A 15,410-nucleotide genomic window follows, 5' to 3' on the forward strand; every position below is an offset into this window, starting at 1 on the left:
ATGGCTGTAGTTCTTGGTACCTGTGACAATTTGCATTAGCTGAGGATCTGCCCCAATAATTCTATACACAAATCTTTCATATTTATATTGTTCTAGCTGAGAAAAAAGTAAAATATAGTTCAGTTCAAGTGATTAGTTTGTGAATTGCCATAGGACATCCTGCAGTCTGTTGTCCTATGTGAGCATTGTTTGCTTTGCACAGCTGCTAGAGCAGCCGTCTGGGGCCCCCTTGGGGGCTGCAAGCAGGTTTCAGGGGGGCCGCTAAGCAGGGCCGGCGTTAGACTCGGAGGGGCCCAGGGCACAAAGCCAAAGTCCCATTGCATGGGGCTGAAGCCGAAGCCTGAGCTACATAACTTCATGGGCGTCCCAGGCAATTACCCTGCTTGCCACCCCCTAACGCTGGCCTTGGTTTTTATATGCAGAAAACCAGTTGTTGTGGTACAGGTGGGCTGTGGAGTTTTTATAGCATATTGGTGTGGGCCTCAGCACGAAAAAAGGTTGAGAACCCCTGTGCTAGCACAGGTGTGTTATGTTGCCAGAATTCTGGCCCCTCAGAACAAATTTTTTTTTTTTTAGCAAGGGAAAGAGAATTCTGCATCAAAGCTTATGAATGAGATCAACACTTCCTGTGACAGTGAGTGCATGCCGGTAGAGGCTCCGCTACTGGCTGAAAAACGCTTAGCTTAGGTACCTGTGTGGGCCCCCATTACACTAAAAGATTGCGAAATGCTCGGATATTACGGTAGGGAAGTGGTATTATCCCCATTCTTGTAATGGTGGTCTGAGGTGCCGCAAGACTAAGTGTCTTGCCCAAGGCCACACAGGAGGTATGTGGCAGAGCCAGGAATTGAACCGGGGTCTCTTGAGTCCTACAATAGCGGCCCGAGTGCTCCTTTTCATATAGAACATATAAACCCATTCCTTTCCCCTATCATGAGTGTTCTTTTAAAAAAAAAAAAAAAAAGTTTCATAGTGGGAAGTCAGCCAGTGGGCGGTGTTGGTTCAGAGTACCCCTGCTGCTGCTGCCTGAGGGCATGCAACAAGTTGGAATACAGCCCAGCTGTCCTGACCGCCATGTGCATTTTAACCACAAAACCATCCTTCCCCTCCATCCCTCATCTTCACCCAGTCTCAGTGAAAACAACTTTCTTGTCTGGATTCAAACCTTCCCCTGCCATGGTTGCAACCCAAACAGAGCAGCCCTGAGTTAATTTGAGAACCAGAAAGCGAAACTGACCATTATTATAATTAATTTGCATTGTGATAATACCTGTGTGCCCCAATCACAGACCGGGGCGCAATGGTGCTAGGCGCTGTACAAACACAGAAGCAAAAGAGAGCCCTTGCCCTGAGTAAGTTACAGTCCAAGTAGAAGGCAAGAAACAACAAATGTTGATGCTAATCATAGACAGAAAGGGGAGCATAAGTTAACAATGAGATGATACCGGTCAGCATGAGAAGCTGTAGTCACGGCTTACCAGCTGTGTAATCATTCACTAGAAACTTTGACTAGATGGGTTGCACTTGCAGGTAGTGATGGTCCAGTGAGTATAGCGTTGGCCTGGGAATCACGAGGCTTGGGTTCTGTTCCCAGCTCTTCTCCTAACATTGGCCAGCCACTTCACCCCTCTGGACTTCGGTTTCTCCTGTTGGGAAAATATAACCCTTTCAATAAAGTGCTTTGAGATCCATGAGTGAAACATGCTGGAGCAGGGCTAAGTACTAGCATCATTAGTCTTATTTTCGTTGCCCAAACTGCGCTACATGGTGAACATTACATTTATAGAACTCTCTTCAGTTTTGCTTACCTGATGAGGTCTTGGTAACGCAGGTAAGGAAATTAACTTAACTTTTTTTAATCTTTTTAATTAATTTAATTTTTTTATTTTTCATGTCGTTAATTAATCCTTTCCCCAGATGAAGGATGGTCATATGATTAGGGCACTAGCCTAGGACTTGGGAGGCTACAGGCTTCTATGTGACCGTGGACATGTCACTTTAGGCCCTGGCCCTTGAAGGTGTTTAGGTTCCTAACTTCCATTGAAACCAGTGGAAGTTAGGAGCTTAAATACATTTGAGGACCTGGCCCTAGTCTCTCTGTGGATCAGTTCCCCATCTGTAAAGTAAGGACGATAGCCTTTTTCACCATCTCATGGAGGTGGTGGGAGGGTAAATGTATTAAAGGCTGTGAGGTGATCAATACTACAGTATTGGGGTCCATGTAAGTACCAGAAAGAACATGCATTTGGGGGGTAGCGAAGAGTTATTTGGTATTAGATCCATTTTGCAGATGGGAAAACTGACACAGAGAAGATGAGGAGGAGGTTTTCAAAGGCATGAATTGGAGTTAGTGCCATCTCCTGTTGACTTGCAGCGGGAGTTGGCTGCCCTAGTGCAGTGAAAATCCTATCCACCCCCCAGGTGACTTGTTCCTACATAGTCCTTGTCATACAGTGAGTTGGGGCCAGAGCTGGCAATAGAACCCAGGTGTCCTGATTCCCAGAGCTCTGCACGAACCCCAGTAGTACCATATAAAGGTAATGCTTCCTCATTTGGAGGAAAAATGAAGGAAACATGTCAGCATGGCCAAGTAATGTTGTTGTCATTGGACAAAGCTTTTCACCCAAATTCTCCTCTTTGACAATGAGAGCATTGTGGAATATGGGTTTGGAGAAATGCAGCCTAAGGCTCCATTCATAACCTTCCCCATTCAAGCCTTGAATGGGGCAAGAAGCCAGCATCTTCAACAAAATATGTAATGGTATATAAATAGATCCTCAAACCGGTCCGGCACAAAGTGGGGTTCAAGACATGAGCCTGATCTTTCATGTTCTTTCACGTAACCCTGTACGTGCATCTCCATTGTGGTGGCCTCTCCTGTTATGCAGCTCGGGTGTGGGGGGAGTGGTTCAGTGTGAAAGGCTGGGTGTATCTGCTGTGACTTGGTAGGCCTGTCCCATCTTCAGCCACTGTGCTTCTCCTCATTACCTCCTTTTCTCGCCCCTCCCCTCTCCTTTTGTTTAATATGCTTTAAATATAGCTGTAACTGTAAAGATCAAAGAAACATGCCTGATTGTTACTGAGGCAACACACACGCTGACGGCCCTGTGGCTAGCTGCAGTCTCTGGGAAGCAGGACTGCTGGGTTCTCCATCTGCGTACTATGGTGGAGGGTCATGGATTGGGGTAGGGGAACACCAGCTGTTTCTAAATCCTTCTCATGGGTCTTCTAATAAAACGTGAGACTGGTTCTATTGTGGTTACCGGCTGATCCGTCTCTAGGCCAGGAATGCCCCCGCACTGAAGAGGGGTGGGTGGTTGTTTTCCTTTCCCTGAATATAGATCCGGGGATAGGTGCTCCATTAGATCCTAAGCAACTAGTTAGTTAAACCGAGCAAAAACTGCAGTCACGCTTCCCTGTCTGCAGAAGGAAGTCTTCCCTGCCATTTCAGGGCGAAAGGAACATGTCGTCGTAATATTGGTAGTGAATGGTACTTATGCCTAGTGCACATTGCAGAGTGGAGGTGGATCATTCGGTGTGAGGAAAGGAGAAGGGTGTTCTAGGCTTCATGGAAGCAGACACAGAAACAAGAGTAGGAGATGGGGACCACGGGCAAAAGCAGGAGGAAATGAGGGCTGGGATGGGGTGATGGTTTACAAAGCTGTGTTGATGAGGGGACTGACCTGGGCAGAGCAGCCAGGGTGTGAAGATGATTACTGGCAGTAATGATAAGATATTATAACTACTTATATCAAGGATGATTTTCAAAGGCACAAATGAGAAGCGGGCACCATTTATGCCTTTGAAAATCTTCCTCATTGTCTTGTCTGTTCCCCATGCACCAAAGCAAAACATGGGCTTTCAGTATGCCTGACTTCCCTTTCTGCCGAAGGAAAACTGCCAAGATAGTCACCAGTAGGGTAGGGGTGACCATAGTGCTCGCTGATTGATGGCACTGCCTTCCTTCAGACTGGCAGGGAGACAGAGAACAGAGTCCTGACATAGCTTTTATTTTGCATAGTCGCACACACCAGCGGTAAAAATACGATAAGCAAAAAACCAAATTCCTGATCCCCAAAGAACTTAGATCCCAAGGAGCTAATATGTTGGAAATGCCATACATAGAACACAGGAACTGCCAAACCAGATGAGACCCCTGCTCTATCATGCCTAGTATTTGGTCGCTCACCATAGTCAGAACCAGATGCTTCAAAGAAGGTGCACGAAATGCTGGCACTGTGAGTTTTGAAATAACTTGCCCATGGGCAAGTTTCTTCCTAACCCTAAGTGTGGTGACTTAAGCTGTGAAGTATAAAGGCTTGTATCTTGTATATATTTTTATCCTAGCTAAAGCAGCTGTGGATGTTTTCGTACATATAAATGCCTAATTCTTTTCTGAATCCTGTTAAGCTCTTGGCCTCAATGACACTTTATGGCATTGAGTTCCACAGGGTAATTATACAGTGTATAAAATGGTGTTTCCTTTTAAGGTTCATATTTGTTGACTTTAGATTCATCTGTATTATGAGAGCACTTGATTTACCTTGTCCACATTATTGCTTGTTTTATATCTCGCTATATAAATGAAGGTAGGTAGAAAATAGCATTTGCATTTAGATTGTTAAATGGACTGTTCATGTAATAACACAAATGTTAAATAGCACTTCTCGCTTGAGTAATTATTTAAAACTATTTTTTCCCCAAAAGTGGCTGCTGATTTTGTGGGCCCAACTTGAGATACTTAGGATCTGATATTTCAGAAAAGCCCAAAACCTACCGTGGTGTAGAAGTGAAGGGGAGCGATATTTCTGAAACCTAAGTCCCTATTCCATTACATCCATGTTTATATAGCCCTCAGCAGTGTAGTATCTGAGTGCCTCATAGTCACTGACAGTCATTTTACAGATGGGAAGCTAATGCATAGTGTAGATTAAGTGACGTGCCCCTGGCCAGGAAATCTGTGACTGAGCTGTGTATTGAGCCCAAGCCAGTGTCCTTTCCCCTATGCCGTCCTTCCTCCTGAGGTATCTTGAGTGGCACACCCAAAACCAATGGCCCCATTTGAAAGAATGGCTGATGTTGCATCATTTCTGTCCCTGTCCCTGCACTAATATGTTCACACAGCTTCAGGCTAGAGAGACATTTCTAATTGGCAGACTTAAGCAACTGGAGCTGAACAGTGGAAAAAAGGATGAATAATCTTACCACACTTCAAAGCTTTGTAGATGCTGGTTTGCTTCAGCTGTTCTCGTCTCAGCAAAATTATACATTCGCATAAAGTTTTCTCCACAAGGAAGCATGGAATTGCTGCCCTCGTGAACATCCTCCCTGTGGGTGGTCTTTGGGGGGTTTTTTTTTTCCAAAGCAGGTGGGAGCCATTGTTCATTTCAAGATTTCCTTTTAAATTGGATTATGTTTAATAAACCAGATTTATAATATTGCAAACACATTTCAGTCTGTAAATACCATGCAATAATTGTATCTGTTTGTTTTAAGCATTGTGTCTGGGAATTTTTTTAAGAAGCCGAAGAACATTAGCCACCACTAAATTTCAGTGAGACGGGTGTGTAACTGCTTTACCTTCCTTTGGAAATCCCTTCCTCAAGGGGCCCAGACTAGATTAAAGATCATCTAAATATCCTTACTTATGCTATAAACAACATCCAAGATGATTCAAAATGAAATAATTTCGGAAGTCTAATTCACTGTTTGTTTCCTTTTATACCTATCCAACAGCTTTGGCTGAGAAAACAGACTGGCCAGTTTCACATGTCAAGTTCACTTTCAAGTTCTCGTGCACTCAGGGTACCCCAAGGCTGAAGCGTATCTGTTGCAAACATTGCAGGAGTGCGTGTGTTTGTGTGTTCCAGTGGAATTAAAAAAATAATCTTGGAAACATTTCTACTGGTTTTGTAAAAACTGTGGATGAAATCCTGGTTCCAGTTATGTCAGTGGTAGTTCTGCCTTTGATGTCAGTGGGGCCAGGATTTCACGCTGTGTTTGGTTTGGTTTCACTGGACTTAAGTTTCCTCTCCTCTCAAATCTATTTTGATGGTATCCCTTTTGCTTTCACATGAAGCACGTACGAGTGAAGCATAGACAAGTTCAAAAATGTCATGCATTGTTTCCAGGCTGTACTGTCTTCTCATAGGTTTCTTAATGCATTCTTTACTGTAGTGTCTCGGCACTAAGGACCAGATCCTCCATTGGCATAAACTGGTTTATCTCCATTGATTTATAACAGCTGGGGATCTGGCTCCAGTTCTCTACATCTCAACTCCTCCGCTGGTCAGTAGAAAGGAAGAAGAATGGTTAATCGCAATGATCTCTGAATTGGCCCTTTCCTTTGTGCCATACAGTGTGCTGAAGGCAGACTTTACAAAAACCACTGTAGGGTTCCATAATTCTTCCTTCTCCCCGAGCCCTGTTTGCTCGGTGTGCAAGTCAAAGATGTCTCTTTCTAGCTTTTGGTCCTGCAGACCTATCCTGTGGGCTCTGACAGTCTGGCTATGATCCTCTTGCCTCCGACATCTTCAACAGGAAAGATTCATGACGAGTCCGCTGCGGGTGTTGTAAGGCAGACTAGGATACTGCTTGCTCTCCCCTAGCTGTCTTCACTCTCCAGGGTGAATAGGTGGGAAAGCATAAAGTGGTATGATTTGCATGCACTCTTGGAGTAGGTTGGTGGCGTAAAAAGATGCTCTTTGCACAATCCTTTTTCTGGCTGCACCCCTGTTGTTTTGTGGAATATGTTAGTCCAGTGAGGAAACAAAGGCAAAACAGACATATTATAAGGTGCATTTACCCATGTCGAGGTTTGGACTACTGTTCTTTTCAAATGCTACCAAATAGCATTCAGATGTTACTCATCTGTCCTTGAGTTTGGATGAATGGTTCCAGCATAGTCTAGTTACAGGGGTTCTCAACCTTTTTCTTTCTGAGTCCTCACCCCCGCCCCCGCGACATGCTGTAAAAACTCCACAGCCCACCTGTGCCACAATAACTGGTTTTCTGCACATAAAAGCCAGGGCCGGCGTTAGGGGGTAGCAAGCAAGGCAATTGTCGGGGGCTTCCATGAAGCCACATTGCTCGGGCTTCGGCTTCAGCCCTGCGTAGTGGGGCTCAGGGCCCTCTGCTTCAGCCCTATGCATGGGGGCTTTGAGTTTCTACCCTGCTGGCCCTGCTTGGTGGCCCCCCGAAACCTGCTCGTGGCCCGCCAGTGGGCCCCATACCCCTGGTTGTGAACCACTGGTCTAGTATTTACAGGAAGGAGTCAGGACTCCAGCGATGTAGTCCCATTTCAGCTACTGATTGATTATGGATCTGGGGCAAGTCACTTATTGTGTATGGCCCAGATCATCAGTTACTGGAATGTGTCATAGCTCTGATGACTTCACTGTGACAAATGATACCATCTGAGGATTCTGTGGGCCTTGGTTCACCCATCTGCAAAATGGAAGCAGATGCAATTAACAGGTCAGGGTCTGATCTCAGTTCCCAGGGTAGGTACCTGGAAGTGACTCCACTGACTTGATTGAAGTTACTCTGAATGGCAATAGCAGGAGGTGTGAGCCGGAAAGACATCGTGCATCAACTATGGGAAAGTGACTGAGAGACTTTTTCCATTGGGCCATGTGAACTGGAACCATAAACTCACTGAACATTAAATCCCACCAAATGAGGGTAGATCCATCCTCATCATGGTATCCACTCATTATACTCCACACCTGAACATAGCCGTTATGTGGACAACATGCCCCCATAGCTCAATGTCTGTACTTTAACCCGTTAAACTTTTACCCCCAATCGGGGAGATTACTAAAATCAGAATCCAGCTCATTGTTTGCAAAGTACTTTGGGCCTGATTGTACCCGCAGAGATTGAGTGGGACCTTACGACACAACAGTCATGGCATTACTTATGGAATAAGGTACTACTCACTGAGAACAAGGGTTGTCTTGAGAAGATTCTGTGTCAGCTCAAAGGATTCCTTGCCAAATGCCTATTGATCTTGATCAATGAAATCCTGGCTCCATTGAACTCGATGGGGGATTTGCCATTGATTTCAAATAGGGGTATGATTTCACCCTATTTATTGGCACGCTTATTTTTTTTTCTGACGCGTTATGATTAATTACATCTATTTATTGCCCGTCTGATAAACCTGGCCTGTTTCAAATCCTGACGAGAACTGAAACTATCCAGTCCAGCCCCCACACGCATTTCAGCTGAGACGGTTCTTTTTTCCTCTTTTAAGAGGACTCTACTTCTTGCTGTATCTTTGCTGTCCTTGAGTGAAGTCATTTGCTGACATTCCATGCATTGACTCAGTCAACCACTGTTATAATCACAGGGAGAAATTACAGTGAGTAGGAATTATAGCTCTTTCTGGCTTGGTGACTTGGAAACCAGCTGCCTTTTTGAACTTGACTACCAGTTATTCTAATAATATGGAGAAAATACACTAGGGATATGAGCTCTTGCATTTTAGGAGGTTTATAAAATTTCAAATGGTTTGTAGCCTGCTTTCCAATTAAAGGGCCAGTGTACCTCGAAGAAGTGACTTTCAAGAGTCAGGTACTCAACTCCCATTGATTTGCAATAAATTCGGTGCCCAAATCCTTTAGGCTGTTTTGGAAAACCCCTAAATATTTAACTAATGGCAAGGGGATTTTTAAGTCTGAATGCTCCCTTAGCTTTTACTGGCGTCAACCAGGAGTAATGCAGTTGTCGTGAATATAATTACACCAGATGAGTTCAGAATCAGGCTCTTAATATCCTAACAGGCTGAACATCTGAGAAGCAATGGGGAACAGGGACAAACGCAAGACGGGAGCAGGGAGAGCCAGCAGCGAGGCAAACGAAGTTGGGAAGGACTGCTCAAAAGCGGGTTACGTGTGTGAGTAAGGGTTGCAGGATCAGCTCTCAGGTTTAATCGTGATATTAAAATGATCATGTTCAGTGATTGTTGCACCGTCTTAAGTCACTTCTGAGCTATTTCCGGCCAGGAGTAGAATGGTCAATGAGGATGAAAAGTTTGAAGTGCGGGCAGAAGCATTTGCTTTTACAATAGCTGATGCACAGGGGCATCAGAGCTTCAAAGGATCACTGTCGGGTTAAAAGTAATCGGTGTCATTCTTCCCTGCTATGCACTGTGTGTTCTTACTTCCACTGTGTGTTCTTGCTTCCAAAACGCGATCGCCCAATGGTCCTTATTTAATATTAAATATTACTGCTATTGCAGTAGTACACAGAGGTTGTGTCCCCATTGTGCTAGGCACTGTACACATCTATAGTAAATGCTGCTCCCTGTTAAATGACGATAGTGCTTTTGCACAAGTTTGCATGATTCCACACTATGCAAGGCAGTGCATTAATAAGCCATATATATTTTTTTGCCTGTGCTTCTAATAACACTTTAGACTATTAATGGAAATTATGATTACCATAGATAATTAATAAACACCCAAGATGTATATATTGAAAACTTTCTAATTATTTTTTCATTGTTTGCATTTCACTTAATTTGGGCAGTGAAACTAGATTAGTCGCTTTCACTCTTTGGGCCTGATCCTGCAACTTTACCCAAGCAAAGCATTGGGAGTCTTTGCCTAAGCAAGGGTGGTATTAATAATGTTATGATAGTCTAGAGAGGCTGACCAAGGTTGGGCCCTATCAAGCTAGGTGTTGCACATGGTAAGAGTCCTTCCTGCCCTGAAGAGCTAACAGTCTAAATAGATAAGAGAGACAAAGGGTGAGTGGGGAAACAGGCATAGCGAGATGAAGTGATTTGGTCAGGGGCACACAGCAGGTCAGTGGCAGAGCTGGGAATAGAACCCAGCTCTCCTGAGTCCCAGTCCAGTGCATTGTCCACTGGACAGCAGTGTCTCACCCACATGCTTTGTTTTCTCTGCATTGTTGCTGCATGGTAGAGTCTCAGAAACAAGAGAGGAACTGGCTGAGTGTCCAGGGGGAACCGGTAGCTAATATACACTGGCCTGCACTTTCCAGTCAGTTCACTTTCTGGCAGCTGTGCACCAGCACAGAGTTGTTGTGTTTGAGGTTCCAGTGCTGAAAGGAAACTTTGAAATCTTTCTGTATAAATTGCCTGAAAAAGTTTGTTCGGGGGGGGGGGGGGGAACTGTACCGAAGCTAAAATTTGAGACTTATCTGGTCAGTGTCCCTTTAAGTGTGGAACAGTGAAGATCCCAGATTGACTGACTGCATTTTCTTTCCATTTGGGCTCCACATGGATTCACACTCAACCTTGCCTGTTGCTGTGACTTTTAACTTCCGGGTTCTGCTGACGTATGTGTTACTTTTAATCACAGCAGCCTTTAGCCATTCACTACCAAAGCCTGTCCGTGTCCAGACCTGGGCCCTCCCCATTGTAAGCTCTTCGTCTCAAGCTTTTAAACCCTGCCAAATCTATTAGGAGTCTCTGGCTGTAGTGCTGCTTTTAAGTAACGCAGCTCGTGCAAAGACAGCAGAGCGCTTGCTGAGGTCGTTTGTGCATCCAAAAATCTCTCAGACTACTTATTTTCCAGCCTGTGGAATTGTATGGATTATTCTAATGGTGGGATTCCATGAGGGGCCCCCTTGGAGATGACAGTACTAATCCACCGAGCCCTTAGTGGCTCTTGCCAATTAGCACAGAAGGGAGCAGCTGTTTATTTCTCAACATACGCTGTGTGTATTTTTCTTGCATCGGGCCAAGTGCAGTCTTTGTTGTGGCTCCATCCTTCAGCCCACGGGAAGGAGGAGTTCGTGAGGTTGCTCATATGAAAGGGACTGTGGTAGCACATCAGATATTGCCGTGCAAGGATTCTGATGGCAGCCTGTCCATTTCAAATGTTGCTCTTCAGGAGAGGATCAGATCAGAGAGTCTGTCTTAGTGGTTACCTGCACTGAAGGCAGCTCTAGATAAATAGAACTTGAGGCTAGGTGCCTTTCAGGGGTTAGTGCAGCGTTTCCTTATGCTTTCACTTTGCATGGGTTTGTACCCCATGTTTTGCCTTGAATTTTGGGTTGGAGCTGAACCCCACAATTATGTAGATCGTTATCTGGCTCCCCGTTAATGTAGTGTCCAAGCTCCTCTTCATCTTTAATGTGTTCATCCTCACCCCATCCAGTGAGGCAGGGCAGTGCTGGTCTCCCCAATTTGATAGATGAGAAACTGAGGCCCAGAGGGGCTAAGTGACTTGTCTGATGTTACAAAGGTAGTCTGCAGCCGAGCAGGGAATTGAACCCAGGTTTTCTGAGTCCTATATTAGCCCCCTAACCGCTGGAGCATCCTTCCTCTCTAGAATGCTCAGCTGAACTCCTGTGAAAACAACATAGCATCTGGTTTCGGATCAAAATCCTGTGACACCCCTGAGTTTAGTGTGATTTGCTTATAAATCAGCCACTACCTTGCCCGAATTTCCTCTCCTTCTTCCCACTGCCCTAGTTAGCCTGGAATCGTGTCGTTCCCCCCCCCCCCCAATCTTCTGAAAGCGTTGTGACTCCTTTGGCCAATTTTAGGTTTGTAACCACATTTTAAAGAGCAGGTGAATTTGACCTCAGTTCAGTTTCTGACTGGCCCAGCTGTGTTTAGGGCTGGGTATGGCTCTGTCTAATTGTATAGGGAAGAATAAGAAGGAATGACTGAAATCTGTGTCATGTGTACTGTAGTTGGACCTCTGTTTTTAGCTAGCAACATTTGAAATGGCAACATTACTGACAATGCAGCTGCCTTCCTGCAGACGCAACTGGATAGCTAACCTAGATTTTTCCATGCATCCGAAAAGAGGGATTTGGCAACTGCTCTACAGAAGTAACCGATGTTGTGTGTTTATGCAATAGCACTTAATCCCTCGTGTTCCATATAATGGTCTGGATCACTAAAGCTGCTTTCTCACTGTGTGGTGTGTGTGTGGGGGTGGGTGGGGTGGATCATGCTGTGTTATTCAAAGAGAGCTGCTGTCAAGTACTTTGGATGCTCCCCTCTTCTTATGAACAACATGGAGCATAGGTAGAAAGCTAGAGCAGCGCTATGCCAGGGTACTTTTTCCATTCTGCTGACTTTGGGCCAGATCCTCAGCTACTATACGTCAGTTGTTTGTATTGTGGTAGCACCTAGGACCCCAAGTTATGGATTGGGACCTTGTGCTTGGTACCGTACAAATGAAGAGAGACAGCACTTGGGTACAGACAGAAGAGGGAGCACAAGGAAACATTTAAGTCAGCGAGCTACATTGGTGGGGTCTGACTGTTTGCACGGTGGAATTACCTCCCGGGCCACAGTATGCTAGACACCATACGCATATCTATCAGATAAGGTCCCTTTCCCTAGAAACTTACAGTCGAAGGCCTCCATCCTGCATTGTGCTCTATTCAGATCCCCCATCTGTCCGTGCAGCTTGCACTGCAGAATTGGGGCCACAGTGGTGAGGTAAAGTGAAACAAGAATTGGGTGTAAATGCTGGTGTAAGCAAGAAGCGAATCAAACCCCGGGTATTTAAAATGCTTCTGGGTCCCTGTAGCTGAAAGCTGTTCTGTAAGATGATTTTAAGTAACTTTAAGGATCCTTTTAAATGTGAGGTAAACATCTGAATTCTAATGGCAATCCTCTGTCTAAATATGAAGCCTACTGAAAAGAGACTACAGCTAAGGTAAGTTCCATTTCCTAATGGCCTATAGTCCAAGTGTTAGCCAGATGGCTTTGCTCCTGCAAACAGTCGCATATGTGCGGTGTATATATTTGGAATCCTGGGCACGCCACGACTTTCTAACAAATGAATGAAATTTTCTGGCACGCTGTAGTTGCGACGTGAGGGTAAATCAGTCAGAGTTCCTTGAGAATGATCCTCTGTTGCTACACAACACCACTTTGTGTCAAGGAAGCGGGGAGAGTTTCAGTGTAATTGCTCTCTGATCAGTGTAGCACAAAGGGTCTGAGTCTCCTTTCTCCCCCCCCCCCCCCAACATGGCTCTATTTACTTCTGGTAAATTACTCCTGATTTACACCAGTTTAAGTGAGAGGAGAATTTAAGCCCATTATCTAGTATCTTTTCTCCAAATGAGGCTCTAGGTTCTGCACATTCTGGAATGCAGAGGGGTCACTTCATCCAGCATTAAGATGAAATAGCAATGTTTTTATCGGTACGCTACAAAACTACAGTGCAGCTTAGGTTGGGGGGAAATTTACCCAACCTGGAATTTGGTCAGGATCCAGAACTGATGCCTGCTACTGCTGTGAAAAGTTTCATGGAATCCTTAGTTCCTAAAAGTACTTAGAATCTCTGGTATATGCCACATATAAAAAGATGGTACCATCAACTGCATGACGCTGGCTAGCACCGTTCTCTGCAGACACGGGGATCCAGTAGCTCCATCCAGGTACTGACTTGGCCTGATCATCTTTAATGTATGAGAGAAGTCCGGGATCGTAGTAGATGGGCGTCGGCATGAAGGTCTGCAACACTAAAGAGATGCTGGGGGAGGCTACGCCGAACTGGTGCAACTCACCCAGAATGAGAGTTGCATAAAATAAAGCCTTTGTAGAGTGCTCAGAACTGCTATTAATCAGTCAGGGCTACTGAGCCACAACTGAGACATCGCCTTATAGTCTGAGATACCCGAGCAAAAAGTAAAGTGGGAGAAGATGGGGAGGCGGGTGGAAGAAGGCATATTCCCTGCCCCAAAGAGGTTATGCTCTACCCAGCAGTTCTAGGGGCTTGTACGTCAATTAAAAGAGCCACATCCATATTTAACTCTATCCCTAAATCAATCAGATCAAATTAATTGCAGGACCAAATCCTTTTCCCACCCCGAAATCATGGAATTTTCTCTCCTCTAACTCCCCAGGAGTCTGAGAAAACACACGTGTGTGTGCTCAAAAGGCCAAGAGATTCAGGCTGTTTCAGAAAAGGGGGATGTGAGCTCCCAGGTCAAGGGCATGCCACAGAAAGTGTCTTGCCCTTTCCGTTTTAACTGAGGGCGCCCCAGTTAAAGTGCCTCCAAAGATCACTACGGTGGCAATGTTGCATGGAGTGAGAGGGGATGTCCTCGGCAACCAGCTCCCAAAGGGCAATGGATACACTGACTGGTGCAGAAAATGGGTATTTGCTATGGTTAAGTGTTGGGCTGGACTCTGTCCTACCGCCCCCAGGTTGAAAATTGTGCTTCGTTTATACCGCGTATTCTACTTGCACCCACAGCTGGAATCCTACCAAAATTCCAACCTTCGTGCACATGTGAGAATTTGGGTCCATTTTCTGGCTTTCCCTGATGTAAATTGGGTGTTAAGTGCCCTGAAGTCTAGTTTAATTGAGAGCTGAACCAGGGCCCTGAATCTGTTAACCGAAGCAGAGATTGATATTGGCATATTTCCAGACTCCCCCCCCCCCCCTTAAAGTGTGATATCGCTTAACCAAGATCACAGAAAGAGGAATTTTCTGGTCTTTGTGCGATGACGGAAGATTTCTATGGAGATTGTACAGAGACAAGGGAATGTTCCGATAAGAAAATCTCTTTGTAGCACCTCCTACGTTGCCAATAAAATGCAATGCCATATGTGCCTTGCATCTCCCTGAGGCTTTGGGGATTTTTTAGAAATAATTTTGATTTTCTTATTCCTGCAGAACTAAAACCTTGTCAGAACCATATAAAACTCTCGTTGTAAAAATGCTTGTCTGTCCCTCTTTGGCCCAAATGCTCTGGGAGGCAACACCAGAGAATGAAATGGAGATCGGAATCCAAGGAGACTGTTCTTGGTAACACTGCCTTAAATCCGGAACAACTCGGCTGGTGGAAAGCAAAATTAGGGTCAGATTCTCAGCTGGGGAAAACGCTGGCAAAGCTCTGTGGACTTCAGTGGAGCGACACTGACTTTTACACTGGCTGATTCTTTCGAAGCAAACTTTTGCCCTCTGGCTAGTATTTTACCTTGACTTTAAATCCAAGGCCACAAACAGTAAATCTCTTGCTTTTTCTTCTACCCGTCCCCGCTAGGTTTGCGGGCCATTTTGTCTGGAATTATTCTTTGAAGTGTTACATGTTTTTTCATGAGCTTTAACTGTGGAGTATGCCTAAAAATAAGAAATAGTTGAATCCCTTGCAGCTCCCATTTGAACTTGCCTCCTGAGATATAAAACCTACTTGGAGACACTGTACATTCCTACTCTAAAGAAACCAGGGATTTATTTGGTCTGTGATCTGAATGTTTAATCATTTCCACAGCTGAAAAGGGTAATTGATTGTTTGGACATATGGCCTCCTATTACTCTTTCAATTTGAGTCCAAAAGGCATTACATTATTATTCTTGTATTTTGGATCTAATCAGACAACTGAAAAGACAAATGAAATATCCACTGCCCCACTATGTTGTCGGCTAGGGGATAACAGAACATTATGGTACATTGTCCGC

The 15,410-nt window shown here is 44.9% G+C and overlaps 1 protein-coding gene across 10 annotated transcripts in view; it reads left to right on the top strand.

Annotated features, from left to right (window-relative positions):
* The window catches only part of DPYSL2 (dihydropyrimidinase like 2), a 92,596-nt gene that overhangs the window by 27,261 nt on the left and 49,925 nt on the right, over positions 1 to 15,410 (top strand). The gene's annotated exons all lie outside the window — the stretch shown is intronic.

The sequence above is a fragment of the Dermochelys coriacea genome, chromosome 26 (genome assembly GCF_009764565.3).
Source record: "Dermochelys coriacea isolate rDerCor1 chromosome 26, rDerCor1.pri.v4, whole genome shotgun sequence".
Lineage (NCBI taxonomy): Eukaryota > Metazoa > Chordata > Testudines > Dermochelyidae > Dermochelys > Dermochelys coriacea.